Here is a 12630-nt window from a genome sequence, read left to right on the forward strand (position 1 = left end):
TGTATTACGGAACGAGTAAAGAGACTTGCCGGTAACGAGATTGAACTAGGTATTGGATACCGACGATAGAATCTCAGGCAAGTAACATACCGATGACAAAGGGAACAACGTATGTTGTTATGCAGTCTGACCGATAAAAAATCTTCGTAGAATATGTAGGAACCAATATGGGCATCCAGGTCCCGCTATTGGTTATTGACTGGGGACGTGTCTCGGTCATGTCTACATTGTTCTCGAACCCGTAGGGTCCGCATGCTTAAGGTTTCGATGACAGTTATATTATGAGTTTATATGTTTTTGATGTACCAAAGGTTGTTCGGAGTCCCGGATGAGATCACGGACATGACGAGGAGTCTCGAAATGGTCGAGACATAAAGATTGATATATTGGAAGCCTATGTTTGGATATCGGAAGTGTTCCGAGTGAAATCGGGATTTTACCGGAGTACCGGGAGGTTACCGGAACCCCCCCGGAAGCTATATGGGCCTTAGTGGGCCTTAGTGGAAGAAGAGGAGAGGCGGCCAGGGCTGGGCCGCGCGCCCCTCCCCCCTAGTCCGAATAGGACAAGGAGAGAGGGGGCCGGCGCCCCCCTCCTTCTCTCTCTCTCTTTTCCCACCTCGCGAATCCTATTCCAACTAGGAAAGGGGGGGAGTCCTACTCCCGGAGGGAGTAGGACTCCTCCTGGCGCCCCCTATGATGGCCGGCCGGCCTCCCCCTCTTGAACCTTTATATACGGAGGCAGGGGCACCCCATAGACACACAAGTTGATCCACGTGATCATATTCTTAGCCGTGTGCGGTGGCCCCTTCCACCATAGTCCTCGATGATATTGTAGCAGTGCTTAGGCGAAGCCCTGTGACAGTAGTACATCAAGATCGTCGCCACACCGTCGTGCTGACGGAACTCTTCCCCGACACTTTGCTGGATCGGAGTCCGGGGATCGTCATCGAGCTGAACGTGTGCTAGAACTCGGAGGTGTCGTAGTTTCGGTGCTTGATCGGTCGGGCCGTGGAGACGTACGACTACATCAACCAAACGCTTCCGTTGTCGATCTACAAGGGTACATAGATCACACTCTCCCCTCTCGTTGCTATGCATCACCATGATCTTGCGTGTGCGTAGGAATTTTTTTGAAATTACTACGTTCCCCAACATAGCTATGGTTCAAGTCAGCCAGGTCCCCAAATGATGCATTGGCTTATGCCGATCAAGAGGTGTAGCGATGGTTCAGGTTCGACTAAAGCCCCCAAGTGATTCTGTGGCCTTAGGCCGATCAAGAGGCGTGACTGGTTCAGACGTGACCAAGTCCCCAAGTGATCTTGTGGCTTTCGCCTATCAAAAGGTGTTGCATTGGTTCGGACACAACCAAGCCCCCAAGTGATATAACATGAAGCTTTGAAAAGCTAACTCAAGGGGTAAACCGGAGGCCGTTTTAAGACATAAAAACTCCGTGTAACCACACATGATGTAAAAGAACAGAGACCCCGCTTTACCTGAGGCTCCGGTTTATTGCATTAACTATAATATGTACATTGTCATAATATGTACATAAGTAGAGCCGATGGCTCAGGTATAGTAAGCCGAAGATGAGCTATGTTCCACGGCCTGTTGGTCTCTTCCTCTGATGTACATGAGTCTTTATGCTCTCGAATATCGATCAGATAGTATGACCCGTTGTGCAGATTCTTGCTGACCACGAAAGGTCCCTCCCAAGGTGGGGATAACTTGTGCATATCAGTCTGGTCTTGGATGAGCCGAAGCACCAAATCTCCTTCTTGAAAGGTTCTGGTTTTGACTCGGCGACTATGATAACGACGAAGATCCTGCTGGTAAATCGCTGAGCGGGCAGCTGCTATGTCACGCTCCTCGTCCAACAGGTCCAAAGCATCTTGCCGTGCTGCCTCGTTGTCCGCTTCAACATAAGCCGCTACACGAGGTGAATCATGACGGATATCACTGGGGAGAACTGCCTCCGCTCCGTAGACCATGAAGAACGCTGTGTATCCTGTCGATCTGTTGGGTGTAGTATTGATGCTCCATAATACAGATGGTAACTCTTCCACCCAACAACCCGGCGTTCTCTGCAAAGGAACCACAACCCGGGGTTTGATGCATCGCAAGATCTCTCGATTAGCCCTCTCTGCTTGGCCATTGGACTATGGGTGAGCCACTGATGAAACGTCAAGCCGGATGTGCTCACATTCACAGAACTCCTTCATAGCACCTTTGGACAAATTGGTACCATTATCAGTGATGATGTTGTGTGGAAAGCCAAACCGGAAAATCACTTTTTTGATGAATTGAACCGCCGTGGACGCATCACACTTGCTAACGGGTTATGCCTCCACCCACTTTGTAAACTTGTCAAACGCCACCAAAAGGTGGGACTTCTTGTCCTTGGACCTTTTGAAAGGCCCAACCATATCTAGCCCCCAAGTCGCAAACGGCCAAGTAATTTGAATCATCCTAAATTCTTGAGCCGACACATGAGCATGTCTTGAGAACTTTTGGCAACCGTCACATCGTCTGACCAAGTCTTCCGCATCAGCATGAGCAGTCAACCAATAGAAGCCGTGGCGAAACGCTTTAGCCACCAAAGACTTTGAACCGACGTGGTGACCACAATCTCCTTCGTGGATCTCACGCAAGATTTCACAGCCTTCCTCAGGAGACACACAACGTTGAAACGCCCCTGACACACTGCAATGATGCAACTTGCCATTGACAATAGTCATGGACTTGGATCGCCGGATTATCTGCCTGGCCAGAGTCTCATCCTTTGGTAACTCGCCCCGGTTCATGTACGCAAGATAAGGAATCGTCCAATCCAGAATGACATGAAGAGTTGCCACCAATTGAGCCTCCGGATCAGGAATAGCCAAATCCTCTTCACCAGGGAGCTTGATCGACGGGTTATGCAACACATCCAAGAAAACATTAGGCGGGACCGGTTTGCGTTGAGAGCCCAACCGGCTTAACGCGTCCACCGCTTCATTCTTCCGGCGGTCCACGTGGTCCACCTGATAACCCTTGAAGTGACCTGCAATAATATCCACCTCACGACGATATGCTGCCATGAGTGGGTCCTTGGAATCCCAAGTGCCAGACACCTGCTAAGCCACCAGGTCCGAGTCACCGAAGCACTTAACTCGGCTTAGATTCATATGCTTAGCCATCCGGAGACCATGGAGTAAGGCTTCATACTTAGCTGTATTGTTAGTACAAGGGAACATTAAGCGGAGAACATAACAAAACTTATCACCTCGTGGGGAAGTTAACACGACTCCAGCCCCCGAGCCCTCCAATTGCCTGGACCCATCAAAATGGATAGTCTAATATGTGTGATCCGGCTTCTCTTTAGGTGCTTGTAGTTCTGTCCAATCATTGATGAAATCCACAAGTGCTTGAGACTTGACCGCCGTCTGAGGCACGTATTTCAATCTGTGAGCCCAAGCTCTATAGCCCACTTGGCAATCCGGCCAGTTGCTTCCCTGTTCTGGATTATATCTCCCAAGGGAGCAGAACTGACCATTGTGATGGGGTGTCCCTAGAAGTACTGCTTAAGCTTCCGGCTTGTCATAAAAACTCCATATACCAGCTTCTGCCAATGCGGGTACCTTTGCTTGGACTCAGTGAGCACCTCGCTGATATAGTAAACCGGACGCTGAACCGGATATCCCTTGCCTGCCTCCTTGCGCTCCACCACAATAGCCACGCTGACTGCACAAGCATTAGCTGTGACATATAGTAGCAACGGCTCCTTGTCAATTGGAGCGGCAAGAATAGGCGGATTGGCTAACTGCCGCTTTAAATCCTCAAACGCTTTATCAGTAGCAGAACTCCAGACGAATTGATCCTTCTTCTTCAACATCTGATACAAAGGGATCGCCTTCTCCCCAAGGCGGCTGATAAACCGGCTCAACGCAGCAATCCGGCCTGCCAAGCGTTGAACGTCATTGATACACTTCGGTTTAGCCAGGGAGGTGATAGCTGTGATCTTCTCAGGATTAGCCTCAATTCCCCTGTTGGACACCAGAAAGCCCAATAACTTGCCTGCCGGTACACCAAAAACACACTTGGCCGGGTTGAGCATCATCTTGTATGTCCGCAGGTTATCAAAGGTTTCCTTCAAATCGTCAACCAGAGTCTCCTTCTCCCTTGACTTAACCACAATATCATCCACATAGGCATGTACATTACAGCCAATCTGTTTATGAAGGCAATTCTGTACACACCGTTGATAAGTTGCCTGGGCACTCTTGAGCCCAATGGGCATAGATACATAGCAGAAGGCTCCAAAGGGAGTTATGAACGCCGTCTTCTCCTGGTCCTTAACTACCATCTTGATCTGATGATAACCCGAATATGCATCCAGAAAACTCAAACACTCGCAACTCGCCATAGCATCAATAATTTTATCAATACGGGGGAGGGCAAAAGGATCTGCTGGACAAGCCTTGTTAAGATCTGTGTAATCCACACACATGCGCCAGGTGCCATTTTTCTTAAGGACCAGCACCGGATTAGCCAACCATTCAGGATGGAAAACTTCATCGATAAAGCCAGCCGCTAAGAGCCTGGCCACCTCTTCTCCAATAGCTTTGCGTCTTTCTTCGTTAAACCGGCGGAGGAACTATTTCACCGGTTTGTACTTAGGATCCACATTAAGAGTGTGCTCAACGAGTTGCCTCGGTACACCTGGCATGTCAGAAGGCTTCCATGCAAAAATGTTCCGATTCTCACGGATGAACTCGATGAGTGCGCTGTCCTATTTCGGATCCAAGTTGGCACTGATACTGAACTGCTTGGACGAATTGCCAGGTATGAAGTCAACAAGCTTAGTCTCAGCCGCCGATTTGAACTTCAGGGCCGGATCATGCTCCGTAGTTGGCTTCTTCAATGGAGTCATGTCTGCCGGATCAACATTGTCCTTGTAATATTTCAGCTCCTCCGTGGCGCAAACCGACTCTGCATAAGCCGCATCACCTTCTTCACACTCCAAAGCAATTTTGCGGCTTCCGTGAACCGTTATTGTTCCCTTGTGACCCGGCATCTTGAGCTGCAAATACACATAACAGGGTCGTGCCATAAATTTGGCGTAAGCCGGCCGCCCAAACAGCGCGTGATATGGACTCTAGATTTTTACCACCTCAAAAGTTAGTGCCTCCGACTTGGAATCATGATCATCTCCAAAGGCCACTTCCAGAGCTATCTTGCCAACAGGATATGCTGACTTACCAGGTACCACACCATGGAATACCGTATTGGACGGTTTAAGATTTTTATCTGTTAGTCCCATACGGCGGAAGGTCTCATAGTATAAGATATTAATGCTGCTCCCTCCATCCATGAGCACCTTGGTGAATTTATAACCTCCCACCTGAGGCGCCACCACCAACGCTAGCTGACCCGGATTGTCAACCCGGGGAGGGTGATCCTGTCTGCTCCATATGGTTGGCTGTTCAGACCAGCGCAGATAACGAGGCACGGCCGGTTCAACAGAGTTTACTGCCCGCTTATGAATCTTCCTGTCTCGCTTGTCCAAGCTGGTGGTGAAGACATGGTATTGCCCACTATTCAACTGCTTCGGGTTGCTTTGATAATCCGACTGCTGCTGCTGCTGGTTGTAACCACCCTGGCTATTCTGATTACTTTGATTGTTATGTCCGCCCTGATTACCGTTGAATCCTGAACCGGAATTTCCTCCACCGTAACCCGGCCTGGATCCTGAGCCACCACCTGATCCGTGATCATACCGGAAAGTATTAGAATTCTTGAACTCCTACATAATGTAGCAATCCTTCCAAAGGTGGTTGGCTGGCATCTCCTTCATCCCGTGCTTCGGACAGGGCTGGTTTAACAGATAAGTCAGGCGGTCCAGGTTAGGATTAGGCGCTCCACCGTGATTCGGCGGTTTACCCTTGCGTCGCTGGCCCTTGTCTTGCGCGTTGGTATTAGCCACAAAGTCCATGCTGTTATCCGCCTTACGCTTGCCTCCGTTTCCATTACCTGTCGGGTTATGCTGCTACCCTTTGGAGTTTCTGTTCTTCTTTCCCTTCCCTGCCTTGTCATCATCAGACTCGGGGTCCTTGGTACTATCAGAATCAACATACTTCACTAACGCAGCCATGAGGGTCCCCATATCATTGCAATGGCGCTTCATCCGTCCTAATTTCAACTTTAGAGGCCCAAACCGGCAGTTGCCTTCCAAGGTTATAACCGCGGTGTCAGCGTTGATACGGTCTGCTGAATGCAAAATTTGCGAGACCCGGCGCACCCAACGGGTCGTCGATTCTCCTTCCTCCTGGACACAGGCTGCTAAGTCCACTATCGACATAGGCTGTTTACACGTATCCTTGAAATTCTGGATAAACCGGGTTCGCAATTGGGCCCATGAACTGATAGAGTTGGCCGGCAAACTTTTTAACCAAGTGCGGGCCGTCCCTTCGATCATCATGGTGAATTACTTTGCACACGCCGCCTCATCGACATCAAGCATCTCCATGGCCATCTCATAACTCTCAACCCATGTCTCTGGAGGCTGATCAGCAGTGTAATTTGGCACCTTGCGCAGGCCCTTAAAATCCTTGGGCAGGCGCACATTGCGTAAAGCGAGAACAAGACAAGGCACCCCCAAAGAACTAGAAGTGACGCCTGGCTCGACCGAGGTGGTTGGACGAACCGGCGTAAGCTGACGAGCCTCATATTGCGCTGCTAACTCGGCCTCCCTGCGTGCTCGGGCCCGGTCTACCACTTCCTAAGCATCACCAACACCACCCGCCGGGTTGTTACCACGAGGTGCTTCACGGTTTCGTGCATTACTTGACACAACCGGTTCATCCATACGCCTGCTATAGCTCCGTCTTGGACGAGGGGTGGAGTGAATTCGGTCACGGCTGTACGAGTATGCTTCCTGTTGGATCAAAGCTGTTCGAAGAAGCTCCTTAACCCGGCGCGTTTCCACCGCGTACAGTGAATTACCTTCAATTGGGATGGCCTCCAGTCGTGCAGCAGCAGCAACAAGGTTGTCCATCGGGTTGGAGTAGTGACCTGGAGGTGTCGGGACAGCCTGAGGTACAATAGTGTTCTGACGAGGCGAATCCATCAAGCGAGGCTGAATCGGCGCGCCCGTCCCTGGTGCTTCCGCCCGGTTTACCACCGGTGGATTACTGGTTCCCGCTCCTGGGGTGTTAAAGAGATCTCTGGCTTCAAAAACCGGAGGCAAACGAGATCGGTACTTCCTCTTCATGATTTCATGCGACGCGTTCTGGTCCAGCATAAGCCTATAGGCCTGCGCATCCAAAGCGGCTCGCTCTGCAGTCATCCTGGCATCTTCAGCTGCTAGGTCGGCCTTGGCCTGAGTGATCTGCTCGCTCACCTTTGCAATTTCTGTGTTGTGGGCGTCCTAATCCGCCGGGTTAGCCTCTGCCATAAGCGTAGCCAACGCATCAAATAGATCGGACAAAACTTGAGCCGGCGGGCGCACAGGGCCTCCTGCCCCGGCAGTCGTCGCCGCTACTGACCCGAAGGTCATTGCTGCTGCGGTCGAAGAGTGAAGCACCGCTTGTGTACCGGCCATGAATATTCCAACCCGGTTGGGCAGATCAGAGGGGTTCGGAATACCGTCGCCATCGGAACAGCCCCCAATCCGGCCATCTTGTAGCTGATACAATGATTCGGTTTCTCCAGTTGATGACTCGTCGCCGGAATAAACGATGGTCTCGCCACCGGATTCCGATCCATCCTCATAGCCTCCTCCATGGATGACTCCCACGAAGGCACGCTTCACGGCCGGTTTAACCTGGGCGGATCGTGCACGCTGAGCCGTTTCGATGAGGTCGGTGCAGATGTCCGGCTCAGGGCCCGCTTCACTGATCTTGCCAATGAAGACGTGTATGCCACCAAAGGGGACCCGGTACCCGTACTCAATCGAGCCGGCCTCGGGGCCCCAGCTTGCATCATCGATGTAGAGTTTGCCACGATGACTTTTGGTCATCCGGCCCACAGCATAGCCCTTGAGTCCTTCAAAGTTGCCCTCCAAGAACTTGAAACCATCGTGCGATAGCCCCACGGTGGGCGCCAACTGTCGTGGTTTTGTCACGGCAGATGTCCTCATGAAAGGACTTAGTCGTGGAGCCATCGCAACGGGTTAGCTTGAAGGGGTTAAAGCAGACACAGGGACGCAAGAGAGTTTATACTAGTTCGGCCCCTTCGATGAAGGTAAAAGCCTACATCTAGTTGTGATGGAATTGATGGGGTTTCGATGACTAGGGAGCAAACAAGCTTCACCTAAGTCTCGAGTTGTTGTCTGTTGTTCTTGAACCGCCGCCGGGTTGTCCCCTTATATACATGGGTGACGCCCGTCGGTTTACAGAGTCCCAATACCGGCTCATAGATGTGTCCGGTTTGGTCTCTACTTATTCCTAACTTACAATACAAGTTACATACCAACGCCAGTTTACGGCTACAGGCCCGACTATGAGCCTTGAGCCTCATATGCCTTCTTGGTCTTTAACATACTTAACTACTCCCCCGCAAAAAAAACATACTTAACTACTGACTAAGTTAACCCGGCTCAGATAGGCCGGTTTACGCCCAGTAATAATATCCCCAACAACTTGGAAAACCCTGCCGCATGTGGGCCGCCTAGCTCTTGGGCCGCCGACTGGTACAACCCCAGCGCCCGGGAAGCCGCTGCGGAGATGCTCAAAAAAAGGGAAGCCGTTGCGGAGGAGTTCTGGTGCTGCACGCCTGAACACGCAGCCACACAGATCGGATCTGACTCCTGCGCGTCCATCGATTCGGCTTCGAAGAAGTTCGCCAAAAACACGTCACATGTATCAGTTGCCTCTCGATCCATACATAATCCAACTCCAAGTCGCTCCAACTGCTGGCCATCGAACCGAGCTTCGAACTCGACGACAACTGCGACTTATTTGTAATCAATCCGTGAATCCCCTTCATGTCTAGATTGCTTTATACACGACGATCTCCTATCGGATCGCTGCCACACGTACGCCGTGCCCCACAGCCGCCGGTCTTCATCCTTCTCCTCGAAATCAACTTCCGCGGCCTCCTCGAAACCTTGCTCATGATACCACTTGTTAGAATAAATCCGAAACGCACCGTCAATCTACCGAGTACCAAACAATCACACGAGCACAACACCGAGATTTGTTAACGATACGGCTACATCTCCGGAGCCCGACTACGGGCTCCTCCCTATGACACCGTCACAATACCGTGTGCCTGTGCTATTATGTTGGCATATGTTACATCGTGTGTCTACCCTCGCTATATATGAGAGGCCTAGAATACATGTGTCCTACTTGGACACGACTCCATATCCTGTATACGCACAGTACGACTCCAAGTCCAACTGTAACTTAACATGTACAATAATATTCGACACAACTCTAACACAATTGAACATGGAAAAGGGATAGGAGGATAACTCTAATGCTCAAGAAGCTAGAGTGGTCGTCTCGGAGTCAAGATGTCATGGACTCACCTCTCTCCTTTGTAACAGTTGCAGCGGCTTGTTTTGACGATGGTAGTGATCGTTCAGTGATGCAAGATTCAAAATATAGTTTTTATTAACCTTGTGGTGATTTGTACTTTCGATGAACCTTTATAACATGATCCTTTTTCACACACAAAAAAAGGGGATGCACCATGGACTAAAACAATTGTAAACATTGTTATGGAAATGGGCCTAGGACTTGCACACGCATGAGGGAACACACAAACAAAGAACAAAAATTGGTATTTTGCTGATGAAAGATACTCTCTCCGTCCCAAAATTTTGGTCTTAGATTTGTATAGATACCGATGTACCGGGACGGAGGGAGTACTAAATATGTACATGTGGGTAGCAATGTCCAAAGGGCACCTCGGCCACACCAAAGGATCTGTTGTCAAACCAGACACCTGCAAAGACACGAGCTGATTGTCAATGGCAAAATTTCGTCCAAGGATCCAACCGGCTAACTACATCAAGATATAAGGGTTATGAGACACTCATGCACCGCCTCCATTCTTTATCTTGACTCATTGTAAATCCTACAGTGGATGACGATGGCTGCTGCAAGCCGGAGGCCAATGCTCGCGCTTCTTCTGCTTCTCACAACTTTGACTGGCGATGGTCGTCGGCGGTGTCAAGACTGATGTTGTTCATGGCCGGCAACGCAGTGCTGCAACCCACACCCGCGCTGCTGGCAACAGGTGAGGTAGCAGCTGTCACCCCACGGATGTTGCGGCCACCGATGGAAGGGGCTACAACCACCACCGGAGGGACCTACAACCGTCGAGTCAGGGAGCTACAATCCTCGTGACACAACACACCCTACCTCACCATGGGGAATATTGCAACCGTTGACGGCTGGAGCTGCAGAGGGGCGACCGCCCTGCTGCAAGCACCCATGACAATGACGACGAGCGTAGATATGTGACCGGTAAGCATGGTGCTGCAACCGGTGAGCCGATCTAGGACCCGCGAACCATGGAGCTGCAACCATGGGCAACAATAGATCCGGCTTTTTTCACACAAAAGAATCTAGTTTCAAGAAATTTCAAACAAGTTTGTATGGTGCTCAAGAGAAGGTGATGAATGAGTGACAGTGAATTAACGACCAATTCTCATGCGTTTAGTAGGAAGATGATTAACTAGACCCGAAACACACAGCACAACATACACAACATACATGTTTTTTTAGAAAAGGAGGATGACCCCCGGCCTCTGCATCTGGGCGATGCATACGGCTACTTTATTAATTATTCTCACAAAACCTTACAAGTAGTATAACAGTAAGACTAAAGCCGCCGTCTAAGCAACAAACTGTCGCTACACCTATCCACTTGATGAAGGGGCGTAGATAGCCTGGGCCTAATATCAAACAGACATCGCAGCCAAACCTAACATCTAAGACCCGAGGACCCATCCAGGATGCCTGCCGGGCATGGGTCTCGCCGGTCCGGCGTGCTCTCAGAGGCCGCCGCCGCCAACTGCCATCGCTCCATCTTCAGAACTGTACTGATGCATCTACCTTGCTCGGCCTAGCTATCGTCAACGCCACCACGGCGCCCAACGGTACCTCCTCCCTGCGCGCAAACAGCTGAGTACGTCGCGGTCGCCGCTGATACACCTCAGCACCATGCTGCCAAGTACCACCAGCCGACACAGCTTGAAGTCTTTGAAAGATCTGTCGTGCGTAGCACCTGCCGACCAGGCATGACTAGCGTAGCACCTGTCGCCCAGGCATGACTTGACAACTCCACCAAAGCTCCGTGCAAGCCGAAGCCGCTCCACCTCTCGCCTCTGTCTCCCAGCGCTGCTCCACACAACATACATGTTTGTAATGTAATTACTGAATAAACTTACAACACCAAATTATACCCTGCAAAGAGAAATACTTACAACACCAAACGTACATATATATGCTTGGGATCGCATCTCACAGCAAGAGCCGATGGCACAGCTGTGTGCTGAAAATCCGTTCCGTATCCCTTCTCAAATACAGTACATACTTGGTTCTATAAATGAGCTGTCCACAACCATCCATGGATATATATCTTTTTTTTTGCGGGACATCCATGGGTATATATCGTAAGGCAAAAATGAGCAAAATTTGTGGCACACCACAACAAACGTTGTGATTATTTATTATTTCAAATAAGAGTAAGACTGATGTCACATCTGCATCTTTTCTCGTTGGCAGATAAAAGCAAACATTATACTAATTTAATCACTGGCATCATATGGTGCAACCAAGGCGAGGTTGAGGTTGACCGTAATGCGCAGCCCGTCGTTTTCACTTAGCAGCGCCTCCGCCCCTCGCACATCTGCAAGCTCATTTCGGCACTCTTGGACATTGTCAAGGCTAATATACAAGCAGTTGTGCAGCCCACGCAAGGACTGCAGGTCGCCCTTGTCCCCTTGTTGATCCTTAATCAAGGTTTGGCAGATGTTGAGCCTGCCCACCATGTTCTCATATTCCACCTCACAAATATTAAGAGCATACATCACCGCCGTGCCTTTCTTGGTATTTTGCATCATTTTCTTCACCTTGACGCCAACATCAGTGACACGGCCCTTAAGGATGTCGATGGAGACGAGCACCAAGCTAGGGAGGTCTTTGGCCTCGGCGCTCTGATTGTCCGACTGGAGGGTCGACAAACAAAATTCCTATGTCACAGCGGTGTCTTCGCTCCCGTCCGAGGCATTCTTGCATGCTTCCGCTACGAGCCTTGTCACCTTAGGTTTGCCACCGCCAGAGGCGCCAGCTTGAGTAGTGATGGCACCGGAAATGAGCATCGACACGATCACGGAGGAGATGACGGAGGTTGGCGGCATTGTTGCCATTGATAAAGGCTAGCTAGATAGAAGCCTTGAACTCTAATGAACCAGAGGAAGATAGAGTGAAATGGATAGGGAAGGGTGTGTACTGTAGAGATGGATGGATGGATGGATGGAGGTGTTCATGAGGTTTATAGTGCATGCACTGAGAATTCATAAATGTAGTATGCCGGTCGATCATGGATATGCATATTAATTAGTGTCCAACCTGCGCACATTTTGCACCTCCCGGTAGTAATGCCCATTATATTCACAAATACGATTGATGCTCATTT

General features: G+C 50.2%; 1 pseudogene; it reads right to left on the reverse strand.

Annotated features, from left to right (window-relative positions):
- Positions 1-11740: 11740 nt before the first annotated feature.
- Positions 11741-12361, reverse strand: LOC119336789 (annotated as a pseudogene).
- Positions 12362-12630: the final 269 nt, after the last annotated feature.

Source organism: Triticum dicoccoides, chromosome 7B (genome assembly GCF_002162155.2).
Source record: "Triticum dicoccoides isolate Atlit2015 ecotype Zavitan chromosome 7B, WEW_v2.0, whole genome shotgun sequence".
NCBI lineage: Eukaryota > Viridiplantae > Streptophyta > Magnoliopsida > Poales > Poaceae > Triticum > Triticum dicoccoides.